The 20,016-nt window shown below is 39.3% G+C and overlaps 1 protein-coding gene across 3 annotated transcripts in view; it reads left to right on the top strand.

The window, feature by feature from the left end:
* The window catches only part of mast2 (microtubule associated serine/threonine kinase 2), a 541,117-nt gene that overhangs the window by 186,228 nt on the left and 334,873 nt on the right, over positions 1–20,016 (top strand). The window lies entirely within an intron of this gene.

Below are 20,016 nucleotides of genomic sequence, written 5' to 3'. Positions count from 1 at the left end.
AAATAAGGGGTCGCCCAATTAAGACAGAGATGAGGACAAAGTTTTTCTCCGAGAGCTGATATTCTTTGGCACGATCTTTCTCAAAAAGCAGTGGAAGCAGAGTCTTGAATATTTTTAAGGCAGAGGCAGATAGATTCTTGATAAGCTAGGGAGTGAAGGGTTATTGGAGGTAGGCATGAATGTGGAGTTGAGGTTAAAATCAGGTCAGCCACGATCTTATTGAATGGCGGAGCAGGCTCAAGAGGCCGAGAGGCTTACTCCTAATTCATAAGCTCACATCTCATGAGTAAATAAATTACAAAAAGGAAAAAGTGAAGGGAGAGAGGGTCAAACGGACTCAAAACGTTAACTTTGTTTTTCTCTCTCCACAGATGCTGTCAGACCTGCTGAGTTTTCCCAGTAGTTTTTGCTTTTGTTTCAGATTTCCAGCATCTTCAGTATTTTGCTTTTACAATGGGAATTGTAGTTTTGGATTGCTCCAGCAAAGAGCCTGAACAGATACAAAGAATATATGGCCCCCTTTGTCCTGTAAACAGCTCTGCTTTTATGGATCAGTGATAAAAAGACATCTGAAATGCAAAACGTTTATGTAAAAACTACATCAAGGCACTTCATGTAGGAGAGTGTGAACATTATAGACTAGAGGGCATGGAACAAGTGGAGGATGGCAGCATAATGTTGGTGCAAGACAGACTGCACTGGTTAAAGAAGGCGGCTCACCACCACCTTCTCAAGGGCAGCTAGGGATGGGCAATAAATACTGGCCCAGCCAATGAAGCCCACATCCAGTGAATGAATAAAAACAATTATAGAGAAGTAGTATAACTCTGGAGCCTTATCTTTTTGGTACAGCTTACAATGTAAGTGCAGTAACCTGTCCACCTCTTTCTTTCTTTCCCTTCTGCAAACAAATGTTGTTTTCATTTCTACAGCTTGCATTTAGTTTTAGCTGGTACTAATGGGATATAGAGATCCTGCTTTTAATGGCTGTGGATGCGAATGAAACTAATTTGTATAGTCTTTGTGCAGTGCCTACTGGGAACCAAAATAAATGAAATCCCATGTATTTTCTTAAATTTAACTTCTTCCTTGTAAACATCTTTAGATGGGAGTTCAGTACATTTGACATCTCGCTGGCCCTTGAGGAAAGATGGCATTGAAATTTGTCAGATAATATTGGTCAGAACATTTACTACAGTAAATCTGTTTTATTGCCAAGAACAGGCAAACAGGGCATTGATTTCCCAGAACGTTGAGGCAGACGTACTGTTGAGAGTAATATAGTTAGACAGTGGGAAGGAACACACACAGCACAAAGCGGATTTGTAAAAGCAACTTTTGTGTGGCATTGGTCAAAAAGTTTCCAATTACAATATTCAGCAATCACCTGATAGCCCTATCAATCTTTTACATGTGTTGTGCAAAGCAACTGCAAATATATTTAAAGTTATAAACTAATATAAGAAAAATGGGAGGAAAAAGCAAATCAAACCTTTGCATGGATCTCATTCAATTTTAGCACTTGTCATTCCCTTGGGAGAAATCATTTAAATCTTGTGTACTTGTTTAATTTGCTGTTGTTGGTTGAAACTGCTTTTTAAGACTTAATTTTTATATTTCAACATTTCACTGAAAACACAATGCTGCAATCAACATGTGATGTTTAGTTCTCTTAAGCTTTTTCTAGGTTAGGCCTCTTTATAAGTCTCAATGTATAAAATTCATAAGTTGGCAATTCAAAAGCATGAGAAGAGGAAAGGCATTTGCTTTATGTAGTAATTAACCAGTTTAGCATGTGATTGCAAATGCGGCCCTAAAAAATGCAGAACCAATTTATTAGGGAGTCCTGTTGAATAAAATAATGTTGCATTATAAATTACTATAAAGTACTTTTATAGACTATGGTTTGCTGTCAGTGAAACTGATGGCTTTGTTTTTGTTGTTTTTTGTGGATTATTCCATCAATGGATGACATTCTTTTAATGTTGCATGCAGACTTCAATTTCAATGTCCAAATTTAATGTAATCTGAATGATGTATTTTAATCCAAAGAGTGATTTCTGTATTGCTTGTTCGAAATGCACTTTTTTTTGTTTGGTGTTGGTGTCATTGGTACACTAATTATCCTAGAGGATTTTGAACTCCGTGTGGCAGAAATGCTGGACTAATTAAAGGGATTGAAGGCAAACCAATCCCAGGTGTTGGTGGCATGTATTGAAGGGTGTTTGTGGAGATCAGGGAGAAGGTTTTATGGGAGACCAACTATCAGCCTGGGATATGACAGGATTAGAAACAGAAATAATGCCTCATTTTAAAAGCAAAGCAAATCTGAATCAGACAGCTATAAGGTTACCTTAACTAGGCAAAATTGTGGAAACCCTTCAAAGGAGCAGGCTAGAGAAGAACCATTTTAATAACAAGTAAGATCTAACCAATGTGCCTTTAGAAAGGGAAGGTCATGGTTCTTAAAACACCTTGCCTTCAAGGATACTGCAGATAAAAGTAGACAGTTTCCCTGAAGTATAGTTTATTTGGATTTCTGACATGTTTCTGCATGAAAGACTTCTCATTAGTAGACTCAAGAATGGGATATGAAGTTGATTGAAATGTAGAGAGCAGAGTGTTAGTGAAAGATTTGTTGTCAAATGGTGGTGGCGGGGGGAGATTTTAAATGGAATTCTGAAAGGGTCGACTTGAATCTCGTTAGTTTACCATTTACATAAATGTCCTGCATATTCCACCAAATGAAGATTGTCAAATTTGAAGATGATAGAAAAATAGGGAGAGCTATTGGAAGTCAAGGTAACGACTTAGATCCTTTATGAAAATTAACAGAAGATGACTGATGAAATTTAAATTTGACTTGCGCATTGAACAGCATAATACGTGACATTATGTATAGAATGGATGGAATAGAATTAATACTCTGAGACTCTTTTTAAAAAAAAAGCTGGAAGTAATAAACTTGCCTAGGCTATAACAACGACATGTGTTTGTATAGTGCCTTTAACATGGTAAAACATCCTAAGATGCTTCACAAGAGCATTATCAACACAATTTGACACACAAACCAAATATTTTGAAATATTGAGGTAGGTAACCAAAAGCTTGATCAGAGAGAGGTTTAAAGGAGTCTCTTAAAGGAGGAGAGAGAGACAGAAATGAAATTGCAGAGTTAAGACCTAAGCAGCTGAAGACATGAGCATCTATAGAGAAAATTGGGAAAACACAACAGGTCAGAATTGCAGGAGCACTAAGATTTCAGAGGGTTATTGGTCTGGAGGAGGTTACAGAGATAGGGAGGGGCTAGGCCATTGAGGGATTTGGAAACAAGAGTGAGAATTTCAAAACGGAGACAGAATAATTAGAAAAAAAATAGATGGCAAGAACAGTATGGTAAGGGGTACAATAATGCCGTGGCAATAGTAACCCAGAGTCCTGAACTAATAACCTGGAGAACTTGAGTTCAAGTATCACCATGGCAATTTGAGATTCTGAATTTAGTTTAAGATAAATCTGGATATATTAAAAAAAATACTGGTATCAATGAACTTTAATGCTCAAAAGTGACCATGAAGCTGTCAGATTGCTGTAAAACCCCAACTGGTTCATTAGTGTTCTTTCAGGAGGAAAACCTGTGTGATTGCATTTCATGATAATATTGATGCATCTTAACTGTACTCTGAAGTGGCCTGGAATTCACTTAGTTGTATCAAACAACTAATCAGTGGTTCAAGTAGAAAGACGACCACTTCCTTTGTAAAGCACGTAGTCAATTATTGCTGCCTTTGCCAGTGACACTGGCACTCTGAGAATGGATTTTGAGAAAGTGTGTAATACAAGCCTAGTATGGATATGCTCAGGGTTTTGTTCAATGTGGCATTAAATCACATTTGAAATACAGTGCAATTTTAGGTTCTACATTTCTTTTTTTTCTGGTACTGTGAATATTGGGAAAAGTGCAGAGAAGAGGAACATGAATGGTTCTAAATGTGAAAGGGATGAACAGTGGAAGGCAACAAAACTTCACATTCTAAAGCTCTGAGACTATGGTTGAAGGGGAATCTCATTGAATTATATTAAATGGCTTAAGTAAGATATAACAAAGTTACTTTAAAGTGAAACAGGAGTTGAAGCAAGAGTCATAATAAAAACTGGTAAAAATTAGTGTTTAATAAGAATTCTGAGGAGTTATTTCCTTAGGATGTTAAATGTTCGTCGATTAATCTGCCAGGCAACGTGGTTGAGATGTAGATTTTAAGTGTTCAAAATGCGGTTGGACAAGGCAGAAGATTAGGCATATCAAAAGAAATATTCACTGATGGGCCAAATGGCTTTTCCTTGTGCTTGGCTTTTCTTGTGTCCTTATTGACAACCTGCTGAGAGAAGAAAATGAGTATAAAAGCTCACTTGCATTCTCTTGAAAGACAAACTCTAGAAATGATCTATTTTAAAAAAATGTTCATATTCTGGTTCAAATTAAGCTTTTACACTTCCTTCCTTTGACATGCTGAGGGCTTCAAAAATCAGCTTCAGCTCCTCTGACTGAGGCAGCCCAGTTACAAGGATCAAAACTTTTGCCAGATTGGTGTTATAACAGACCCCTTATGTCCAGTATCTGCTCAAGTATTAAGAAATGGACAAAATATAAAACAATTTTTATACTTTAAAAAAAAGCCTCCTTTGTTGGCTGCACAGTGAAAATGATTATAAAATGAGGGTTGTATCTTTTAACTCTAAATTTTTGCTCACAGTTTGACATTTTTAGCCAAAAATGTAGAGGACAACTGATATTTGGAGCAAAATGATCAGTAATTTTGTGTAACTTTCCCAGGGTACTATGGAAACATCCAATGCGGATTTGTATAGTGAGCTGTTGTGACAAGAGATCGACCAGAGAAACTGGACTACTTGCTTTCCATTGAGCAATATTGGCTCGCTTTGTTTTTTCAATTTCCCTGCCCTTAGTTTAGAACCAGTAATTTTTAAAAATTCATTGATGGAGTATGGGCATCGCTGGCTAGGCCAGCATTAATTGCCCATGAGAAGGTGGCAGTGAGCTGCTCTCTTGAACCACTGCAGTTCATGTGGTGTAGCTACACCCACAGTGCTATTAGGGGAGGAGTTCCAGGATTTTGACCCAGCAACAGTGAAGAAATGGCAATATATTTCCAAGTAAGGATGGTGAATGGTTTGGAGAGGAACTTCCAGGTGCTGGTGGTCCCATGTTGGTGCTGCCCTTGTCCTTCTAGATGGTAGTGTTCGTGGGTTTGGAAGGTGTTGTCTAAGGAGCCTTGGTGAGTTCCTGCAGCGCACTTTGTAGATAGTACACATTGCTGCCACCGTGCGTTGGTGGTGGAGGGAGTGAATGTTGGCAGATGGGTGCCAATCATGCGGGCTGCTTTGTCCTGGATGGTGTCAAGCTTCTTGAGTGTTGTTGGAGCTGCATTCATTCAGGCAAGTGGAGAGCATTCCATCACACCCCGACTTGTGCCTTGTAGATGGTGGACAGGCTTTGGGGAGCCAGGAGGTGAGTTATTCGCTGCAGGATTCTTCACCCCTAACCTGCCCTTGCAGCCACAGTGTTTATATGGCTAGTCCAGTTCAGTTTCTGGTCAATAGTAACCCCCAGGGTGTTATCATGGGGGATTCAGCGTTGGTAATGCCATTGAATGTCAAGGGGCGATGGTTAGATTCTGTCTTGTTGTGGATGGTCATTGCCTGGCACTTGTGTGGCGTGAATGTTACTTGTCACTTGTCAGCCAAAGCCTGAACATTGTTCAAGTCTTGCTGCATTTGAACATGGACTGCTTTAGTGTCTGAGGAGTTACGAATGGTGCTGAACATTGTGTAATCATCAGCGAACATCCCCACTTCTGATCTTATGATGGAGGGAAGGTCACTGATGAAACAGCGAAAATGATTGGCCGAGGACGCTATCCTGAGGAACTTTTTTTTGATTTGTTCATGGGATGTGGGTGTTATTGACTAGGCCAGCATTTCTTGCTCATTCCTAGTTTTCTTTGAGAAAGTGGTGGTGGACTGCTGCAGTTCATGTGCTGTAGTTACACCCACGGTGCTGTTGGGGATGGAGTTCCAGGATTGGAATCCCTGCAGTGATGTCCTGGAACTGAGATAATTGACCTCCAACAACCACAACCATCTTCCTTTGAGCTAGGTATGACTCCAACCAGCAGAATGTTTTCCCCCTGATTCCCATTGACTCCAATTTTTCTAGGGCTCCTTGATGCCACACTCAGTCAAATGCTGCCTCAAGGTCAAGGGCAGTCACTCTCACCTTACCTCGGGAGTTCAGCCCTTTTGTCCATGTTTGAACCAAGGCAGTAATGAGGTCAGGAGCTGAGTGGTCCTGGCGGAACCCAAAATGAGCATGAGTGCGCAGGTTATTGCTAGCCGCTTGATAGCACTGTTGATGACCTTTTTCATCACTTTACTGATAATCAAGTGTAGACTGATGGGGCGATAATTGGCAGGTTTGTACTTGTTCTGCTTTTTGTGTAGAGGACGCAACTGGACAGTTTTCCACATTGTCGGGTAGATGCCAATGTTGTAACTGTACTGGAACAGCTTGTCTAGGGGCGCAACAAGTTCTGGAGCACAAGTCTTCAGTACTGTTGCCAGAATATTGTCAGGGCTCATAGCCTTTGCAGTATCCAGTACCTTCAGCTGTTTCTTGATAGTATGTGTGGCAAGTCAAATTGGCTGAAGACTGGCATCTGGTGATGTTGGGGTCCTCTGGAGGAGGCTGAGATGGATCATCCACTTGGCACTTCTGGCTGGAACAAATGCTTCAGCCTTATCTTTTGCACTGATGTGCAGGGGTTCCCCTTTATTGAGGATAGGTATATTTGTGGAGCCTTCTCCTCCAGTGAGTTGTTTAATTATCCACCACCTTTCACAACTGAATGTGGCAGGGCAGCCAGAGCTTAAATCTGATCGATTGGTTGTGGAATCACTTGGCTCTGTCTGTTACTTGGCACGCAAATAGTCCTGTGTTGTAGCTTCATTTTTAGTTATGCCTGGCATGCCCCCCCTGCACTCTTCATTAAACTAGGGTTCATGATCTGGCTTGCTAATAGTAGAGTAGAGATATGTCGGGCCATGAGGTTACAGATTGTGGTTGAGTGCAATTCTGCTGCAGGTGATGGCCCTCAGCGCCTTATGGTTGCCCAGTTTCGATTTGTGAGATCTGTTTGAAATCTATCCCATTTAGCACAGTGGTAGTGCCACACAGCATGATGGAGGGTATCCTCAATATGAAGACGGGACTTAGTCTCCACAAGGACTATGCGGTGGTCACCCCTACCAACATTGTCATGAATAGATGCATTTGTGGCAGGCAGCCTGGTGAGGATGAGGTCAATTATGTTTTTCCCTTTTAGTTCCCTCACCATCTGCCGCCAATTCAGTCTTGCAGCTATGTTCTTGCGGCATTCTGTCTTAAGCTTTTAAACAGAACTCCATAAATTATTTGAATACATCAACTAGACAATTTGTTGTTGAATTACGCTCGTTATAGTTGAGTAAAACAGGGTGAAATCAGACAGCATTTACGTTTTACTTGTAAAATAATGGAAAACATTTAATTGGAAGAATAAAATGGAGCCAACTGGAATGGAACCTTTCACCAGTAAATCATTGTTTTGGAGTTGAGACTTTCACTTTTATTTGTGTTGAGAGACTGGTGTCTGTTATTATTTACACACCATGTCACAATTATGATGGCATGTCAAAAATACATTGACAGATACTTGTTTAAAACTGAATTATGCAATACATCACCTTCCATTTAGCATTTGCTTTGCTGACTGGAGAAGATTGATACCTGCTTCAGAATGTATGATTTCAACAATTGTGTTAAATATGTTGGAGGTTGGATGGGTAAGTACTAAAGCAAAGGCAGTGCATGGCAGTCACTTATTCAGCTCCATCCAGGTCTGCTTGTAACTGAAACGTGACCCCACAGTTTGCTGAATACACATCAACTAGACCACCAGATGAAAGTGTAAGTGATGAGGCAGGGAGGGGACTGTAGCAGGTAGTACAGTGCGTTTACTTTCTGGAATAGTACTGTAGCTCTCAACTAAGGTTGCCATGCCCTCCGGGATTGCCCTGCAGTCTCCAGGAAGCAAAAATTAATTTCCAGAACTCTGGTGCAAGAAACCCGAGACAAAAATCATAGGGGCTTTTAAAAAAAAAGTTTATCTTAATTCTATTTAACAGTTTTAGATATAAAAAAATTGGAGATTGGAAAAAGTGCTGCCTGATTGGACGGTGTGGTGAACTTTGAGGAATACGTCAAACCAGAGTTGGCTATTTTCATAGAATGATTACAGGAGGGGAGGCGGTGTCGTATTGGTATTGTTACTAGACGAGGTTAATGCTCTGGGGACCCGGGTTCGAATCCCACCACGGCAGATGGTGAAATTTGAATACAATAATAAAAAAAAATGTTTGGAATTAAAAATAAGTCTGATGACCATGAAACCGTTGCTGATTGTTGTAAAAATCCATCTGGTTCACTAATGTCCTTTAGGGAAGGAAATCTGCCATCCCACAGCAATGTGGTTGATTCGTAAATGTCCCCTGAACAAGGGCAATTAGGGATGGGCAATAAATGCTGTCCTAGCCAATGATGCCCACGTTACATGAATGAATAAAAAAAGGGAGCAATTCAGGTCTTTTGCTCTTTGCTGGAACTCTGCAAGAGCAACTCACCTAGTCCCACTCCCCCACCCTGTCCTGCAATTTTTTTCTTTTCAGATAATTATCCGATTTCCCTTTTTAAAGCTGTGATTGAATCTGCCACCACACACTTAAGTGGCGTATTCCAGAAGCTAACCACTCGCTGCGTAAAGCGGGTTTTTCCTCATGTTGCTTTCAAATCTTTTTTAAATCTCCTCTCAACTTTCTCTTAAAGGAAAACACCCTCAGGTTCTGCAATCTATCGATGTAACTCGAATGTCTCATCCCTAGAACCATTCTCATAAATCTTTCCTGCAGCCTCTCTAAAGCCTTCACATCCTTCCTAAAGTATGTTGCCCAGAGTTGAATGCAATACTCCCATTTGAGGCCGAACCTGTGTTTTATAAAGTTTCACCATAACTTCGTTGCTCTTGTATTCTATGACTATAAGAAACCAAGAATCCTGTATGCTTTTTTTTTTAACCACTTCTAAACCAGCCCTGCCACCATCAATGATTTCTGCACATAGCTCCCCGGTCTCTTTGCTCCTGCGTCCCTTTTAGAATTGTATCCTTTATTTTTTATTGCCTCTCCTAGTTCTTCTTTCAAAATGTATCACTTCACACTTCTCTGCATTCAGTTTCACTTGCCACTTGACCGCCCATTCCGCCAGCCTGTCTATTTCCTCTTGAAGTCAATCGCTATTCTCCTCACAGTTCACAAGACTTCCAAGGTTGCTGTGATCTGCAAATTTTGATTTTTTGCCCTGTACACCCAAGACTAGGTTATTAATATCGTTCAAGAAAAGCAGTGGTCTTAGGACCGACCTCTGGAAAGCATCACTGTATACTTTCCTGCACTCCAAAAAAAAAGCCGTTCACCACTACTCTCTGTTTCTTGTCACTCAGTCAACTTTGTATCCACGCTGCCATTGTCCTTTTTATTCCATGGGCCTTGACAAGCCTGTCATGGGGCACTTAAGCAAATGCCAATAATAAAGATTTATCATGCTGTTAAAAGGATACTCAGAATTAAATGGATAAGCCCTTGCTTTTTGTGGCAAGTTCCATCTGTATTTGTGACGTCAGTACTGGGACTTCACACTGTTCAGTACATTTGAATAGGATGCAATTTGGCCAAATGCTGTTTTCGTACAGGGCTTATGTTGGGTAGCAACCACGGGATTTTTGCGCTTAACTGCGCCTGTGCACTTATGGAATTTGGTGTCTGATTTGTGAATAAATAAGTGAACGCCATTAAAAAGAAAAGAAAGATGTGCATTTATATAGTGCTTTTCGTGACCTCCAGACATCTCAGAGCATTTTACAGCTGATGAACTACTTTTGAAATGTAGTCACTGTTGTAATATAGGAAATGCGGCAGCTAAGCCACTTGTTTTCACAGCAAAATCAGAAGGATTATTATTTCCCCAAGTGATGTTTTTCCACTTTTCCATCCTATAGGAGTAATTTATTTCAATTAACTTTGATCTTGAAGGCTAAATGTTCATGGAAGGTTAACTGTAGCCAAGTGGAATTTAAATAACTCTTAAGTTTGAACAGCTGCCAATCAAACATGCTATGTTTTTTGACCTTTTCTACCTTTATTAATAAACATTATTTTGAGTTCCGTATTTCTGATTACCCTCATGGGTGAGCTCCAAATAATCATAAATTCAAGGATCTAAGTAAGCTGTTGGTAGCAAGGCAATAATAATGAGTCAGAACACCTACTCTGTTAATTGTTGCAGCTGCTGGACTTATCCTTAGTCAGCATATAGCACATCTTCAGACATCACTTGAAATTTAACAAGAACAACAACAACCGCTTATATTTACTTTAATGAAATGTTCCAAGGAGCTTCACAGGAGCATTGTCAAGCAAAGTATGACACCGAGCCACAAAAGTGATGTTAGGTCAGATGACCAAAAGCTTGATCAAAGAGGTAGGTTTTAAGCAATGTCTTACAGGAGGAAAGTGAGGTAGAGATGGAGAGGAATAGGGCAGGAATTCCAGAGCTTCGGGTCAAGACAGTTGAAGGCATAGCCAATCCCACCTATGATGGACCAATTCCGATTAGGAATGCACAAGAGGCCATAATTAGAGGAGCACAGATATCTCAAAGGGTTGAGGAGTTGGAGGAGATTATAGAGATAAGGAGGGAAAGGTCATGAAAGGATTTGTAAGCAAGAATGATAATTTTAAAATCAAGATGTTGCTTGACTGGGAGCCAACGTATGTCAGCGAGCACAGGTGATAGGGGAATGGGACTTGCCCAGTTAAGACTGGGCAGCAGAGATTTTGATGACCTGCAGTTTACAGAAGGTACAATGTGGGAGACCACCCAGGAGTGCCTTGGAATTGTCAAGTCTAGAGGTAATGAAGGCATGAATGAGTGTTTCAGCAGCAGATAAGCTGAGATGGGCCAAGCTAAGCGATTGTTTGGAGGTGGAAAAAGGCTGTCTTGGAGAGGCCCGAATATGAAATCCATTGAATGATTTTATTTAACAATACATGAACAAGCAAATAAACAGCACTTAGTAGCTAACTATTTTCCAACCTGTATGCTAGGTATTTATAGGAATTTATATCTAAAATAGCTGTTAACTGCTTTGGCATAATAGCACAAATAAGTAATATCCATTTCCACCATTGGGGAAGCCAGTGATGAGAGGCAATCAACCTATTAGGCGAGGAGTTATAAGAAATTTCTTTAAATCGAAGCTTGTTGGAGCATGGATTACTTGTCACAAAGAAGAAGATATAAAGCAATGGAGAGTGAAAAGGGCAATGGAATTAATTTTGGATGCTCTCGAAAAGCAACCAGCTCAGCTACAATGGCTTCCTACTGTGCTGTAAATGTTTATGGTTCTATAACCATTCTCCTTGTGCATACTGTGCACCCACTTGCAATGCTTCAAAGACAGAATAGTTGCAGAAAATAACTGCATGTTTCATAGCTACTGTCAATGATTGCTGTTTAAAGGCAATCTGTCCACTTGCGAATATACAAGATATATTGTTGAAACAAATCTCACTTACAATCTTGTCAATACTCGTTAATATATAATGATTCTTATTAAATGCCTATTAATTCAGAATACATAAACTACAATTCTGACTAAATATACTACTATATTAGACTGTCTTACTTCCTCTGGATATGTTTTTTAATTGTGTATGTATATTTTTAAAATATGTTCTAATAAGGATGAGTTTGGGTGAAGAATTGATATAGCCAGTAGTATTTTTAATCAGTTTTTCCCATTTATGAACACTTATTCACTGCAGTTGTGTATAACTATTGTTCATAAATGGATATTAACAAGATTGCACAGAAATTTAGTTTTACAGTGCTGAAATATTGTCAGCATGCAGACTCCAAATTGGAGTCGATGGGGGCAAATGTGAAACATTGTTTCATTTTCAAAGTCAATTTTTTCTGTTCCCTGTAGGCTAATATATAGGTTTCCACAAGAATGCCAAATTAACTCATCTGAAATATTCTAATTTGTACTGTTCTTTTTTATAATCTGGACATTGGTAATTGTTAGCAACAATAGCTTTGGGCTTAATCTGTATTTTGCATTTGGGTTTTAGGAAAGGTGAAACCTGGTTTTAGTTTCATTTAGAGGTTGTGAGCTGGGTGCTGGGAAGTCTGGGGCACTGTTTGTATACATGCATTTTTAATAAGGTTTTACAAGTACTTGAAGTGAAGAGATGTGTTACAAGGGGTTAGTAGTTTTGTGAAGTTTGAAAAAAACATGAAGTAGAAAAAAAACTACGTAGTTGCTGAGGATGGGTCCAGGGCCACACACACACACGGAAACACAGAAGGGCAGTTAGTTAGTGTGTGTATACCGGAGTGTGCAAGCCTGCTGGGGAACTGAATTGAGGTAACTCGTGTGTTTGCTCTGAAGTTGAAGTCATAGTGAGTTTAGGTTGTGGTTTTGGGATGTCTCATGGAAAGATACCAGTTGCTGTAAAGCATCTAGTGGATGCTCAGAAGCCTGCCAGAAGAAAACTGTTTGAAACTGAGCTAACCCAAGCTAGAAACCTTAAGTGTTGAGACAGTCATAAACCTTCATTGGGGTTTTGTGTCTGTAAGGTCTGCTGGGGTAAAAGGAATGGTGTGAGTTTGAATCATTTTCTAGTATCTGTATTGAAATCTTTCCAACTGTTTCGTCGAGTGTAATTTAGTTCATAATTTTCCTGTTTAATAAATGTTTTATTCTTTGTGTTAACTGTATACTGGCAGATTCTGATGAATGTCTGTTCAGTAAGTGACCTCCAAAATTACAAAAACAAATTAGGACTTGTCCAGTATTAACATCAGCTTGGATCATAATAGTAGCTAATAAATCCATTCATATACTTAATATCAACTTTTCAAGCGCATTATATAAATTGACGTAATGCGTTTCAGAATGTATTTTTCCAATTTTTATATCAACAGTAATTTAAAATACCAACTTCAGTGACCTAAATATTTCTACCAGTAACATGTTTCTTAAGTGGCCTAGCTTTTAATAGAGTTCAGGAGGCATGAATAGTTTATCCTTTGCTGCCATTTAAACGTGCCCAGCTAAGTGCATCCCTTCTGTAGATCTTTCATACTGACATGAGCTGTTACAATTTTTTGTATCTTTCACTAATTTTACTTGATTAACAAATATTGTAAATACATTTTTATTATTCTATTTGTGATATTGCATAATTTTAATATTGTCTTTTTTTCTCGCAGCATTCAATTACTGCATTGACTTTGAATGGTCTTTAGTTAAGAAGTTTGTAATGCTCCACCTGAACTTGCTGATGAAGTGGTTTTGTTTCAGGCACTTTGACAATTCAGGACTTTTAATCTAATGTGTTTCTTTTGGGAGAGTCGGAGAAGTTTAGTCATTTTGGTGTTTTTGATTTTGACCTCTCACCAGACCCCAACCCCTAACTACCTTTGGTCTTCCTGCAGTGTGCGCTAAGCTGTTTTCTCATGGATGGTCAGATGGTTCTCTCCCATTCTCCAATCAGCTATAGAAGGAGAAGTGACCTGGACTAGCCAGCATGACTCAACTCTCCAATTTGCTTTCTCTGAAGTAAAGCACCTGAAATCATATTAACATGTTGTCAGATAGTGTGACTAAGTTGCAAGCTCACTTGTGAGAAAACTGGCCATGAATCCATACGAGGTCATCTAACTATTTTACAACATATTTGATTGGTGACTCCGTGTATTGCTACTGTTTTATAAACAAAGCATATTTGGATGCTGTTGATCATAGCGTAAAGAAAAAGGATTTCTGCATGTGGCTGTACAGTTCTGCAAGAACACCGTTGTTCTTTATAAATTGATCCTGAACTTTAGTTTTACAATATGGTTTTAACAGATTAATTTGCTGTTTGCTTTTTTGAGATCATATGATGCACAATGAAGCCCAGGCTTTCCTACATCATTAATTGTATTTCAAAAATAACTCATTGGTAGTAAAGCACTTTGAAACTTTTTCCTCCTCTCTCCCTTTCTCTCTTTCACTCATTTGTTCTCTCTTTCTCCATCTTGTTCCCTTTTCCACATAGTCACTCATATCTGACACTAATTCAACCTGTGGAGTAGTTCAGTCAGAGTAAAACAATTTAAATTTATTAACTTTGTATTCTTTCTGATGATCATTTCTAAGGAATATTTTTGTTGAATTTGGGTTTTTTTGTAACTCTTCTTGGAGAAAAATAACTCTAGAAATAGACATTATTGAGGGAAATGAATTTGATTATAGTCCATTGTGGCAATGAGTGGTGTTAATTGTAACAACCACGTTTAACCATATGCAGGTGGAGGACATTAATTGGAGTTAAACTTGAGCAGAAAGAGACATTTGCTGAAACTGTGGCGTGGTTGAGTTAGGAGCTGTATGCTTGCAATGTTTTGCTCTGTAAATAAATGTATGATTGAGTACAAATTGGCTATAATACAATCCTTCACCAACTGGCTCTCCAGATTAGGAGGAGTAGGATGAATGAGATGGGAGGGAGATTGGTACGGTTACCTCCCAGTGACTATGCAGTGCAGGAAATTTGCTAAGAGAGAGATGGATGGTGCAGCTTGGTTGTTTGTGTGTAAGGAGGCAAAAGCAGTTACATTGATAAGGCCCTTCTGAGAATGCCAAGAGACACCGAGTAGCTGTGGGCCTATTTAAGGGAATTCAAGTCGAGAATGTGAAGAAGAGAACAGAAGGGCAGAGATATAAGGATGGAGTATATTTGGGGGCTTGGTGGCATTATACCAAGAAGGGAGGGTTGAAAGGTGGCATAACTGGATAAGGGGAATGACACAGGAGAGCAGAGTCGGAAAGAGGAAAAAACAGAAGTAATGGGAATGGGTGGAGCAGCAGCCAAATGCTCACGTGAATCGACACAGAATAAATTTGGATTGCACAGGCATGCGAGAGATCAAAAGTTACATGGTCATATTCCAAGTGCTTTATTACAACATTAATAAAAGATCCTGAAATTCCATGCACTTATAAGGAATTTAATTTACTGAATCACCTTCAAACAATTGCCTTCGTCAAGGCTGTAGTTCTCCTTTGAGTCATCAGCCTTTTGGAACTTCTTTGAGAGGTTTTTGCCAGATATTCTGAGTTTTGCATTTTTAACACTGGGACCAGTAAACCAATGATTCTCGTAAACAGTATTCATCAAAGGCAACAGGCAAATCCATAACCCCTTCATCTTAACTCCTGATCACCCAAATCATTGGAAACTATATCATTTATATAGGTTTGCTTGAACTGCCTTGCATCATGCCCAGATTATATTAACATTTACAGTACCAACTCCCTGTATTATACGTGTAAACTATTAAGTGACGAAGCTTAATAGCTTCTTTCCAAGTCATCAAAATGGAAGCCAGACCATGAAATCATGAACTAACATTTCTTTATTAATACACAAGTTAATACAATTAGAGGATGTTAACATGAAATAGTAAGAGTATTCATGGCACTTGGGTAGATATTATTACCCCAAGAATAAATAATTGAGTTTACAAATGAATTTCAAGTACATCACAGTTTAAAATCACCTGAGCTCTACTTAATACTGATGTTAGGTTCCTTGCCTGAAATTTACATGAAAGTTTAGGCTTCATGTATAGTTGTCAAGTTGATTGGTTACATAGAAGTATAGTTGCTTGAGCTTATTGCTGATGTTCGCAGGTTTAGCTATGATCCAAAAGCTTGTACAACTTTGTCTTGCTAAATTTGCACAGTGGAGTTGGCGTACCCCACTCTGTGATGCTTATGCCTACTTCCCATGTCTTCTTCTAGTAGGATTAACCTGATGTATGTACTCAAACTTAAATATTGCATACAAACGAGCAACAGCTTGATATTATGTGAAATTGCCTTGACTAGCAGAGAAAAATCTCTACAAGCTGGATACTGGAAGGGCTAAGTTTCCAAATTGAATTATTTACTGATCTCTGGCTAGTTGAGTTCTTAAAGTGGGTCTCCAAATAAAACAAATTCTTGCAACGTACATTGGTTGAAATGTTGTCAAAGTACAGTCCTTTGACAGCATTTCAATCAACCTTTGTAATGCACCTTGTTGCAAGGATTCCCTTACTTGCAGACTCCCTTAATCAGGCATATGTCAAATCCTTGTAATGAGTTAATTTTAATTAGTTGATAAAAAAAAAAGATCTACGGTGATGCAACTTTTGTTTTCTCTGGTTTTAATAACAGTGGTAAGAAAATCTGTATCAGGATGAGGCCACTTCCAGATCTTGTGACAATTTCTTCCACTGGCCTTAAATCATGGTACATCAGAAGGGAGACATTCCTTTTAACCTTACTCTGTGAGCCAGATGTCAGCTATAAAAGATCCTTTGTTGTTACACTGCTGTCATTGAGTACCTATGGCTTTTTAGCATTAACTCTTGCTGTTTCCTTGAGTTCAGCAAGATTATTTCAAACATCCTAAAGGTATGTAGAAGTTCCAACACACCAAAGGCCATACAGTCAACCCATTCATGTCAACTTATTCTCCTTGCAAACAAATAGTCCTAATCACATTTACTCAACTTTTTCAAATATGCCTTTTTCCTGTTTTCAATTATCTACTTATCAAACTTAATCTTCAATGTTGTTAGAGTTCCTGCCTCTAATGATTGAAGTGAGTTTCACAGCTTTACAACTTGGTGTAAATAATGTTCTCTTGTTCATTATTATAAATCTGTTGCCTTTAATCTCAACCTTAATGGGAACAGCATAGCAGTTATGATACTGAAGAGGTAAGTTCAAATCCTATAACAGCAGCTAGGGAATTTAAATTCAGTTAATTAAATAACTTTGGAATTGAAAATAAGAGCTAGTATCAGTAATAGTCACCATGTAATTACCGGATTATGTTGTAAAAATCCATCTGGTTCACTAATGTCCAATAGAGAAGGAAATCAGCTGCCTTTACCTGGTCAGGCCCACATGTGAATCCAGAGCCACAGCAATGTGGTTGTCTCTTAACTGTCCTTTGCAAAGCCATTCAGTTGTATCATACTGCTCAGCACATGGACTGCTGTGATTCAAGAATGCAGCTCACCACCACCTTCTCAAGAACAATTAGCAATGGGCAATAAATTCTGCAATTGGCACTCATGCTTACATTCCATGAATGAATAAAAGTGAACGTGTGGTCCTCATTCAATATCGCCTCAACTATTGCCATTTTGTGGCCCATCTCCCCATCTTATCAATATTCCTTTACAATTGGTTTTCTAAAGATTTAACTCTATCTCCCATTGTGGTATTATCTGCAAATTTTGGCGCTACTCCCTCTGGGCATATATATAAATCATTGATACACACAGTGAATGAAAGTGACCCCAGAATTGAACTCTGTGGGAAACCACTACTGAGTCTAATTACTCTGAGAAACTGTCACCCTCTGCATTCTTTCTTCCATATAATTTTTAATCCAGTTTGCTATTTTCCTTCTAATTCTATACTCCTTGATCTTTTCTATACATTACCTGGTGATACCTTTTCATAAGCCTTGCAACCCGACATCCACTGCGCTTCCTCCAGCTACCTGCCTGTGGCAAGTTTGCAGAACAGGATAATCCCATTTAAAATGCACGATGGCTACTTACTATTTACGCTTGATCTAAACGTGCTAACTTCGTTTTTAAAGAATATTACCATTTTTTCTTACCAGGTGTGTTAGCTAGCTGGCCTATAGTTACCAAAATACCTTATGCTTTTTTTAAAAAATGGGTACTATGTTGTCTACTCTCCAATCTTTCACCACATATATTCAGTTGGATCTTGATGCATAGCCTTATTTTTTTATTTGTTCATGAGATAAAAGCATTGCTAGCAAGGCCAGTAGTTATTGTCCGTTCCTAATTGAAGAGCGATACAGTTCCAATTCAGGATGATGCCTGGCTTGGATGGGAGTTTGTAGATGGTGGTGTTCCCATGCGTCTGCTGCCCTTGCCCTTCCAGGTGGTAGAGCTCATGGATTTGGAAGGTGCTGTCGAGGAACCCTTGGCGAGTTGCTGCTGTGCATCTTGTAGATGGTAGACACTGCTGCCACTGTGATGGTGTGAACAGAGTGGACAATTAAGGCTGTGAATGTAGGTTGGATCAATCAGGCTGCTTTTGATCTGGATGGCATCAAGTTTCTTAAATACTATTGGAACTGCAATCATCCAGGAAAGTGGAGAGTGTTCCATCATACTCCTGACTTGTGCCTTGTAAATGGTGGACAAGCTTTGGGGAGTCAGGAGTGGAGGAGACTAGGTTATCTCTTGTTGGAGATGTCATTGCTTGGCACTTGTGTGGTGCAGATGTTACTTGCTGCTTATCAACTTAAGTCTGGATGTTGCAAAGGTCTTGCTGCATGCTGGCACAGGCTGCCTCAGCATCTGAGAAATTGTGAATAGCACTGAATACTGTGCAGTCGTCAATGAACACACCCACTTCTGACCTAAAGTTGGAGGGAAGGTGAAGCAGCTGAAGGTAGCTGGGGCTGAGATGATTGACCCCCAACAATGACAGCCATCTTCTTTTATGTGAAGTATGATTCGAACCAGTGAAGAGTTTTCACCCTAATTCCTACTGATTTCCATTTTGCTTAGGCTGCTTGATGTCACACTCAGTCAAATGCTGCCTTGATGTCAAGGGCACGCTCCGAAATTCAGCTCTTTTTGTCCCTATGTTACAGCTGTGGGACTTCATAAGAAATTTTGTTTTTAAATGTCTCCTTTAACTTAAAGTGAAACAAAATGTTCTACATAGGGGGTAGGGTGATCATACTAAAGCTCTGCCCAGAGATGGGCCAGTGTAATCTGGTTGTCCAGGAAAAAGAAACCAAACCAAAATGTATTGAAAATCAAGTGACAGTTTTTGCACCTTGACACAGAAAAGAGACAGCTGCTTTTTGGCGACAGTCACAAATGCCAAGAGGGAGAGAAAGTGCAGCTGCTGCTGCAAAGAGAAGGGAAAGACTTGTTTTGTATTAGCTACCAATCAGGGTACAAGTGAGAGCTGGCTCTCTATTCAAAACGACGGAACAGATGGGACCTTTGGTGATTTAAGGAACAGGGAGTCGCTGAGGTGGGCTTTGCTGGTGGGAGTCAGATCTGGGAGATTTGAGCTGAGTGGACTGACTTTCAAAGGATGCCGAAATTTGCAACTTGGCTAGCAGGAAAGTGAACAAAAACAAAAATACCTGGAAAAACTCAGCAGGTCTGACAGCTTCTGCGGAGAGGGATACAGTTGACATTTCGAGTATCTCCAGCAGGAAAGTGATCCTGCTGGAAAAATGCAAATAACTCGGATTCAGTCATGTACTGTTACATATTTGCCAGAAGTGTGGTACACAGTAAAAGGAGTTGTAAGATGTATCTCGATTCTATTAGTTTAGTTAATGCTCAAATACTTTTTCTTTGGTGTATTAGTTGCCTATTAAGTAATGTTTAATTTATGTTAATTTTAGTTAGCCTGTTAAAGTAAAAGCCTTACATCTTGTCCTTCATTTAATTTCCGTCGGTCGCTGGGAAATTCATCTAATTTTTTAAAAAAAAGTTATTGGCTCTACGGGGATTGTAACACAAGTTTGGACAAAGGCTGCAATGAGTCTGGGGCCGAGTGGCCATGGTGGAACCCAAACTGAGTATTGGTGAGCAGATTTTAGCTGAATAAGTGTTGCTTGATAGCACAGTTGATGACGCATTTAATGATTTTGCTGATGACTGAAAGTAGGTTGATGAGATGGTGATTGGCTGGGTTGGGTTTGTCCTGTTTTTAGTGGACA

This window comes from Carcharodon carcharias, chromosome 16, assembly GCF_017639515.1.
Source record: "Carcharodon carcharias isolate sCarCar2 chromosome 16, sCarCar2.pri, whole genome shotgun sequence".
In the NCBI taxonomy this organism is placed as follows: Eukaryota; Metazoa; Chordata; class Chondrichthyes; order Lamniformes; family Lamnidae; genus Carcharodon; species Carcharodon carcharias.
This window is presented reverse-complemented; position numbering and strand designations above follow the sequence as displayed.